This window comes from Rhagoletis pomonella, unplaced genomic scaffold, assembly GCF_013731165.1.
Source record: "Rhagoletis pomonella isolate Grant_MI unplaced genomic scaffold, Rhpom_1.0 Rhpom_scaffold_00002, whole genome shotgun sequence".
Taxonomy (NCBI): Eukaryota; Metazoa; Arthropoda; class Insecta; order Diptera; family Tephritidae; genus Rhagoletis; species Rhagoletis pomonella.
This window is the reverse complement of record NW_023458556.1, coordinates 45,476,098-45,485,470: the sequence shown is the minus strand read 5'-3', so window position 1 is coordinate 45,485,470 and position 9,373 is coordinate 45,476,098. Positions and strand designations below refer to the sequence as shown.

The 9,373-nt window shown below is 32.4% G+C and overlaps 1 protein-coding gene across 1 annotated transcript in view; it reads right to left on the bottom strand.

Annotated features, from left to right (window-relative positions):
* LOC118753434 (zinc metalloproteinase-disintegrin-like) overlaps positions 1-9,373 on the bottom strand; it is a 357,938-nt gene that overhangs the window by 4,301 nt on the left and 344,264 nt on the right. The window lies entirely within an intron of this gene.

Sequence of the window (9,373 nt, the reverse complement as noted above, 5' to 3'; positions counted from 1 at the left end):
ACCGATGAGATTTTGCAAATTTTATGCGTTTTTTTTAAAAAAAAGGTATCAAGCTCTTAAAAAATCACCCGTTACTTGCAAATATCGGCCGTTGCGTCACGAAAAAAAACTACCGCTTCTGGATCTGAGTAATCAGTGTCGTGTTAGCTTTTGTTATTGTCACTTTAATAAAAACTACTAATTGATGAATTGCAAAAAAAGAAATAAGTTAAAAGTTACGTTAATATTAAACGAAATTACACAACTTTTAATTTTTGGAATAATAAAATTAAAAAATTACAGTACAAAAATAAATAATACAATGAATTATTAGATTCATAAAAAAACTTGCCTTGAAAAAACTCAGATGCACTAAATATCAAGAGATTTATTTTTAAATTTCTGTTGGTAATTAGTGAAAATATTGCGAAATTTCATGTTTCTAGCTGCATATATGGAGAAGTTATAACAAAGAATCTCGAATCTGAACAATCAGTTGTATGGAGGCTATAGGTTATAGCGACCCGATCTTCGCCATTTTCACTGAAAGTATTCTTTTGATAATGAGTGACAACAGTGCCAAATTTCCGTGTTCCTAGCTACTTAGATGGAGGAGTTATAACGAAAAATCTCATATCTGAACAATCAGTTGTATGGGAGCTATATGTTATAGTGGTCCGATTCTTCCGGTTCCGACAAATGATTAATACAATATAAAAATACACCCACCTACCAAATTTCATCCGGATATCTCGAAAACTGAGAGACTAGATTGCATACAAACAGACGGACAGACAGACAGACAGACAGACGGACAGACAGACATGGCTAAATCGACGCAGATCGACGTTCTGATCATTTAAGTATACATTTTAATGGGCCTATCTCTTCTTATTCTGGTACTTACAAACATCGGACCAAAGTTATAATACCATTTCATGCATGAAAGGTATACAAATACATTGCATGCACCGTTACGGTTATATATATTTGATCCGAAAAAAAAAACAACTTTTAGCGACTAAATTATGATTTTCATTATAAAGATCATAACCAAGTGGTCGAAAAATAATTATTTAAGGCAAGGAAGTAGAAAAATTAGTATAAAAAATAATTTTAATAGTTTCAACCCTGGAAGTACATTCTTATTTTTGTATACGGAAACAACACACGTTGTCGGCTCGTCGATTCGATGAAGAATGTACGCCTAGGGTTAATAAAAAAAGTTCAAGTAAATAAAATACTCAAAAGATATCACTAAAATTGTATATGTAAATAAAAAAAAATATAAAAATATAATAAATTTTAACAGTTTTCTGCAAATCATATAAAAAGAATTTAATAAAAAATTAAGTTACAGAAAAATTTTCAAAATACCTGAAGAAATTAATGGAATTAAAAAAATATTTTTTGCTAGATAATGAAAGTAAAAATTTCAACACCACATATTAATTTTTTGCCAAAAAATAGACATTATAAATCCTTAAAAGTATCATGAGATTTAAATATAATGAAAAAAATATATTTTTCTTTTAAAATAATTAGAATACAAAAAATTATCATAAAAGTTTATAGTTACCTAAAAAACTTAAATTTAAAAATTTAATACAAAAGTCATTAAAATAAAATTAACGAAATAAAAAAAAATAAATAAATAACTTAAAAAATAGTTTTTGATGTTTTAATTAAAAATAAGGTAAGAAACAAAGAAAATTACAATAAAGTTGTATGGAAATTCTTAAAGAATTTTTATCTTTTCATAATAGCCGTATTTTTTTACGTACGTGCATATATACGCTTAAGTTTTTAAATGGCGTTCTCGTTTCTACAAAAAAATTATGCCTTTTCATTGCCCTCTCCTTGACGTTTGTTCAAAGAGGGCAATGAAAAGGCAACATTTTTTGGTAGAAACGAAAACGCCAAAAGAAACAAGGACTCACAATTTCTATTTAAAAACAAATATCTTTGATTTTATGGGCAACTATTCATAGCGCAAATAAGGTTTGCCCTTTACAGTTTCATACAAATTTTAAGCGTAGATTTAAAAAAACATGTTTAAATGAAAAAAAGAGTTAAAAATACCAAAAATATTCAATGTAAGAAAAATATATATATTATTTTGCTCAAAATGAAGTAAATAAAAAATTTTTTATACAAAAATAGTATTTTGGCACCATGAAAATAAAATTACAAAAAAAAAAAATCTTTTGTATAATGAAATCAAAAAAAATAAATGGTAAAAAATGTAACTTCGGATTTTAAAATAACGAAATTAAAAAAAAATGCCTATAAATTGTAGGCAACTTGTTGGACTAATGACTGGTTACTTCACGTGGCGCAAACACCTGACAAAGACAAGCGTACATGACAACTCCATTTGCCTATCCTGCCTTGAAGAGGATGGGACGGTGGAGCACTTAAAAAAAATATAAAAAAGTCAAAATGTAAAGTAAAAAACTAATAAAAAAATGCCACAAAAGTTAATTGAAATTCCGAGAAAATAGATTTTGAAATTAAAAAAAGTTGGAACAAAAATTAAATCAAAAATTCTCCCAATAAAAATTTTATTCCAAAAACATGAAATATTTTTCCGTTTGAAATAAGGAAAACAAAAAATTCACAACGTAAAAATTATTCTGGAATCAATTAAGGAGCTTAAAAATAAAAATAAAATCAAGAAAAAAGGTGCCACTGCCCGCTGGTTCGGGCTTCTTACTTCTATAATGACACGTCTTGCTTTTTCTACTAATGCGACTGTTTAGGAAATGCGCAAAATATCGTACGTATCTATGTTTAATATTTATTTCGACCGGGTCAACAGGTATGACACCACGAGTATTTCTAATCGGTGGTATGTAACAAATAAAAGACAAACTTGTTGAGCTAAAAAGCAAGCTTATAATATTCTAGTTCACAAGTAGGTAGTAAGGAGTTTTTTCTGCAGGGTATTTCTAAATGTAAAATTTCACATTATTATTTTATTAGAGGGAATGATAGCGAAAATGCCGTAAAAATGATCTCTGCATGTTAACTGAAGCGAATCGTTTGAATTCAAATTCATTCGGGTGTGTAAGCACAGAGCAGGCGATCGCCACATACACACTTACATATACATGCAACCTAAAAAACACAACTTTAAATGAAGTGACGAATGCTGAATGGCTGCAAAAATCTTTGAAACGTGTCTATTTTGCCTTACTTTCGTACAAGCATGCACACACATACATATGTATGTATGTACGCATTTGTGAATGTAAACACAGGAGCTTCTAACAATATTTGCCCTACAGCGCGTATACGTAATCTGAATAGTTTTACATACGTACATACATACGAGCATAAAAGCTTTAAACGTTTTAAGACTTCTTACTTTAATATTCGCCTTGGTACACTCATTTAACATTTGTACATTTATTCAGATGTACTTATACATACAAACATATGTACATACGTTTGTGTATTGCGTCTCTTCTACTGGCAGTTTGCATTCATCTCCTCCAAGCGTGTTTACTCTAGTGCGTAGATTTCCTCCGAATTTCCATTTCTTTTTAAACTCTTCTCCGCGCTGCCTTTCTCATTTTGTACTTACACATGTCTGCCGCTGCGTTGGGGTATATAAGCCCTTAAAGGTCATCAGCTATTCATCAAATTACTGGATTTTCTTATTATTCGTAGTCATTCTTTGTATTCAAATGTCTATATGTATGTACATTAGGGTGGTCCACAAATGCATGTGAAAAAGTTAAGTCGGAATTTGTATGCTCTCCCATATAAAAATACATGGAAAACTTTGGGCGCTTTGAGCGACCTCTAAATATTTTTTTATTTCATCAAAAAAAAAAACAGGGGTATACTTTTTTCGATATAGAACTATCCTAGGGGGTGAGAGCAATTCCGACTTTACTGTTTTCGAGCCACCCTAATGTACATACATATGTATGTGCGTAGAAGTGGCAGTAAATCCCTTGTCAGTCGTATGCGTCTTGAGTTAAGTATTATACATGTATGTATGTACCTATGCATGAGTGTCTAAGTGAATTTACGTTCATGTATAATTGACCGTCAATCAAGAAAGGGGTTTTTCGCATTTGTAAAGCTTAATAAAAGTAATATCATTTAAATTGTAATGCTTGCGGGTGGTCTTGGAAGCCAACAAATGTATGTATGTATTTTTAAAAGGATATTTTGCAAATAGTGGATATTGTATGCAAAATATTTAACCATCTTTCCTTTTTGAAAAGTGAAGTCATAGAAAAAGGGGTCACTATAAATAAATTATTCAAAAATATGTAGCGTATTTAATGTATACACGTATTTATATGTAGCTATTTATTCAGAAATAAATATTAATGGATATGCAGTACAATTTTGTTGCGAATGAAATAAGTTTAGACTTTACTGGCTAATTACTTAATCTCTTCAACATTTTTCTAAAAGTCTGGCTGGTAAGCAATCAAGCGCCTTTTAAGTCTCCGTTTTGCTAAAGCTAGGTATCGACAAATTTGGTGTGATGAGTTAGAAACATCACATACATATAAGTAAAGAGTTGCTAGAAGAAGGAAACGACTTCCATAAAATACATTTTTCAGATTTTTTTTTTACGAAATTTTTAAGATGCCATTAACGCGAATCCTGTGCTTCTTAATGATAGCACGCGTGCAGTTCCGCAAAGCATGCGTCCATTCTTCTTGCTAATTTGTGTAAATTAAATAAATTAATAAATAATAATTATTTGAGCTTACACATTGGCTTGGCTTCCCCTCTGACTTGTGTTGTGCGCCTTAGGACCCACAGTTTTAAAGAGAAGCCCTTTCTGTGACAGAAATACACTCGGTGATTTGCCATTACCTCCCGAGGGTCACCACTATTGGAAAAAAAATTTGTTTTTGATGTTGCTCGCACCAGGGATCGAACCCTGGACGTACCGATTGGCATCTCTAACCGTTTAACCACGGTGATCGCCTGGCAATTAGAAACATTAAATGAAACAAGGTTCATCGCAGTGGCGCACACGTGTAACAAACTATTCTAAGAGGTCTATAGCCTAAAATTCTTGGCTGATATTTTATTTGTATTTATTTTTTGTAAGAATTCAAGTTAGTTTTTATTTAATACTTTTTTTTTGCTGAAGGCGCTGGGCATTTTACTTCCCCATTCGTAAAATGTGCTCAACATTTCAACAGAAAAAGAAGAGAAATTATTAATAATCCAAGTAATTTCTTAACCTCTTAAACTTGCCTTCTTGTACTAGAAGTTAATAGGCTACAAAAATGCATTTGAAAATTTTTTCTTTAAATGAAAAAAAATAATCATTTTTATGAGCCATCTTGTAATATTTCACGTTTTTCTTGTGCTACTTTTATTCATTGTTGGGGAACGTTACACATTTCGATCATATTCTGCAAAAAAATTTATGAATTATCCCTTTACAACTCCTCGCCGCCAAACTTGTGATAGTCAGGCGAGTGGTTAAAAATTGCTTATTCTTTGGTCGGCAATATACTTCAGTGAGAAGAAGTACGCAGAGCCAAGGTAGCTAAATCGCGGTCTTCCAAAAGCCCTTAGCGTTGTGTGCGTTTGACGTTTTACTCATCACTTCATGTACACTTTTCAATCTGTACTAGCCATAGGAGAGTTATAAGGGGTTAATTCAGCTGCTGATTCCGCCGCTTTGGTTGCGGTGTAGGTTTCAGCCTTAAAAATACTGAAATAGCTGGGAAGTTTGTACGGCTGTTTTAGATTGAGCTCCTGCGAGAATACCACAGCTTCCACTCCATCTCGATCAATCATATCGGAGCCGTATGTAAAAGTAAATGTGAAATCGAATTCGAGGGCTAGGATATCAGCATATCGTTGGTGATATGCCAAAACCTTCTATGTCAATCATCTTCACCAGCCAAAGGCAAATAGTTTTGTTATTAGTTTGTGAGACTGTTACGATTTGCAGATGCATTCCGGAACAGTTAACAGTGCATCTGAGTGACAAAAGAGTACTAATTGACAAAGGCCGTTTTGCAGTTTCACCGGTTATATGCAGTTAGCTTAGGTGCCCTACACCTAATTTCGAGTAGAATCTTAATAGCCACAAATTTCTCGCTTTCCTATATTGACCCCAAATAACGCGCATGGCGCCCGATTGCACCGTGGGCCTCTAGGCGTTATACTTTTGCTCTGCAACTTCGTGAGATTCCGCATCGTATCAATTGTTCTTTCGGGCTCGTTGAAATCCGACTACTTCTTCATGGACGCTGCATAGTGAAATGGAAGTGTGGTTCCACTGCTCACATATGTCGGTTTGTTGAAGAGTGCTCTCTGAGAGCAGATGTGAGAGTCGAATACCAAAAAATTTGGCTGTCTGTTTTGAATGTAGCTTTTCGAAGAAGCTAATCACTAACAATGCGTTAATAGAAGGTTTGACTTGATGGCCGCATCGATTGAGAACACGGAGGTGTGCGCTACAGGCTACATCTCTGCCACGAAAAAAATGCATTTGCCTTATAAACAATTTTCAATAAACTGGTTGTGTAATATGAGGCTAGAAAAAATTTCCCAATAAAATAGCATGGCGTTGCCTTGAATATTCACAACAGAAAAAACTTAATACGTGCGAAATTTGATTTTTCTTATTAATTTTCGGCATCTGTTTGCTTTGGGAAGAACGTGACCACACGAAACCTTTCATATGCCCTTAATACACACGTGTCTGCATTAAATATTTTGTAGTTGTGTTCACACCCTGAGAGTACTCGTATATAGTATTAGCTCATATATTGCATATATGTAAGTATGAACTCGTGTTGGAATAATATAAGAATAGATTTAAAATACTTCAAATTTGTTTGATAGAATTGGAATTTTCGCAAGGTGTAGCTACGACCTGACTGTACATAAGTGTATGTATCAAAATCAACAGAGTAATTGAAATTCAAGTTTCACAATTTACTGCTTCCACTTCGAAATTCAATCAAAAGTCAAGTGTAAGAAAAAATAATAATATGTCGCGATTGTAGGCAAAGCTGGAGCGGAGCAGCACGTTGCTACATACATACATACATACCTACTATGTGTAAGCGGTGGAAGAAAGAAAAACTGAAGCACTTGACTAACTGCTACTAAAAATGATGCTAAGAATTTGTGCTTACAAAAATGCTAGGTAAGCATATGTACGTAGTTACATATACATACACTGCCGGAACAAAGTATTGGCACGGCACAATATATGCAACAATTTTTACTCTAATATTTTTCCGCAAATTTTGTATGAGAATATGGTTCATTCTTCAACAAAAAACATAAAAATATAATTCCTAAACTTTGTGCAAAACTCGCGAAAATTCAGCAAATATTCAGGCATATTTTCAACTTTTTAATCAGATTTTTTAGAATTTTTTGTGAGTATGCAGATTTGTAGCCCAATCAATTCTATTATAATAAAGTGCAAGTTTTAAGTAGCTAGGAATTACCGTTAATTTTTGGCAATTTTTTCACGCAGTCTCTTCCATACACCAAAATTTTTTCGAAAATACTTTATATGGAAAAAATGCAAAACACCTTCAACAAAAAAAGTTCTCAAAATTCAATGCGATTCTTAACTAACTCCTAACTTGGTTTTTAACTAGAATTTAATGGGCTGCAAAACTGCATACTCAAAAAAATTCTAAAAAATCTAATTAAAATGTTGAAAATTTGCATGAAAATTTGATGAATCTTCGCGAGTTTTGCACAAAGTTTCGGAATTATATTTTTATGTTTTTTTGTTGTAGAATGAACTATATTTTTATACAAAATTGGCGGAAAAATGTTACAATAAAAATTGTTGCATATATTGTGAAAAATTTGCTGTGCCAATACTTTGTTCCGGTAGTGTATGTGGTTTGAGTTGCTTTCTCAACGCCTGCAAATATGCCTCACGTACGAAACGCTAAGACAGCAAAGTAGCTATGGTTACGCAAGAAGCGCTACGACGAGTGAATATGTATGTATGTGTGCGAATGCTTATTAACGCTACGTAACTTCATAGGTGCTTCAATGCGTTCATTTCAGCACATTTATAAAAAAAAAAAATCCACTTATAGGCAAGCATGTTGTTTCACATATCGCATTTCAGCGTAAAAAATCACGCAATATAATTTTTCTTCCTATGCATACATTGTTCATCAATTGCTTCCTCTAGCAGCCATTGTTATTTTCTCATCGTAAAAATAATAAATTCGCAACGAGCACATTTATTGTGCACGTAGAAAAGCTTATATAAATATTGATATAGCTACGTATGTATGTAAAAAATATACATAGGTATGTAAAATATATACATAGGTATGTATTGATACGTATGTATGTAAAATATGTAGGTATTTTTTTACATATATTGTTGAATATGACCTTAGTTTCACCCACGCAAAACGATGCTGAAGTTCTGAAATGCTCGTCTATGCTTATGCTTAGTGGTTATGATTTCTTTATGTGTATGAAAAAGACAAATACAGTTGCTGTTAAAAATAAGTGAACAAGCACACCAAGTTGGTGTAGCTGTGAATAATTGCAAAGATAGTAGCCCAAATAAAAAAAATAGTATTTTTTGTTTAATTGCCTTTTTCTCCTACATTGTTAATAAAGACGAAATGTGATTTAACAGGGTGTAAGCTTTTTTTTTTTTGTGTGAATATAAATATCGATCCCATATTTATACATTCCAAAAATAAGTTCATACGAATACTTTGCCGGTTTTACCTAAAATAAAGGAAACTTTGAATGCATTTTTTTGTTGTGATAACAGTATTATATATGTGGTGTGGTAACAATATTGGTAAAAAAATGGCGGTTCTTGAAGGCAAAACCAATTCTCAAGTTTGCTTGAACTTTTTGAAAGACGTGATCACTCTTTAAGGTAAGCGATTAATTGGTGACAATTTAATTTTACAACAGACCAGAATTATGTTAAAATATGTGTATTGAGAACGAAAATATTAACACGTTGGAGTGGCAATCTTAAAGCACTGATCTATCGCCTATGGAAAATGTGCGATCATATTTTAAAACTGGTATAAGTGAAAAGGTATGTGAAACTTTAAAGAATTGAAGGTTTAGTATTAGAAATATGGTCCACTTTTTCTCCAGATATGTGCAGAAGGCAAGGACATGCTTACCAACACTATAGTGAATATTGTCATAGAGTAATGGCGGGTATTTTATATTTCCTGCTTTTGTTTTAGCCCTTCTTCCTTAATGCTAATGAATTTTGATATAAAATATAAGTTGATACCGTGAACAGAATTCCTTCAAATAAAATTTTTACTTTTTGATTTCTAAGAATAAATGGTAAAATATACGAATTCAAGGCGAACTTGTGTCAAGTGCGAATACTTGCAACCCTGCGTCGTCTTCCTAAAACGCT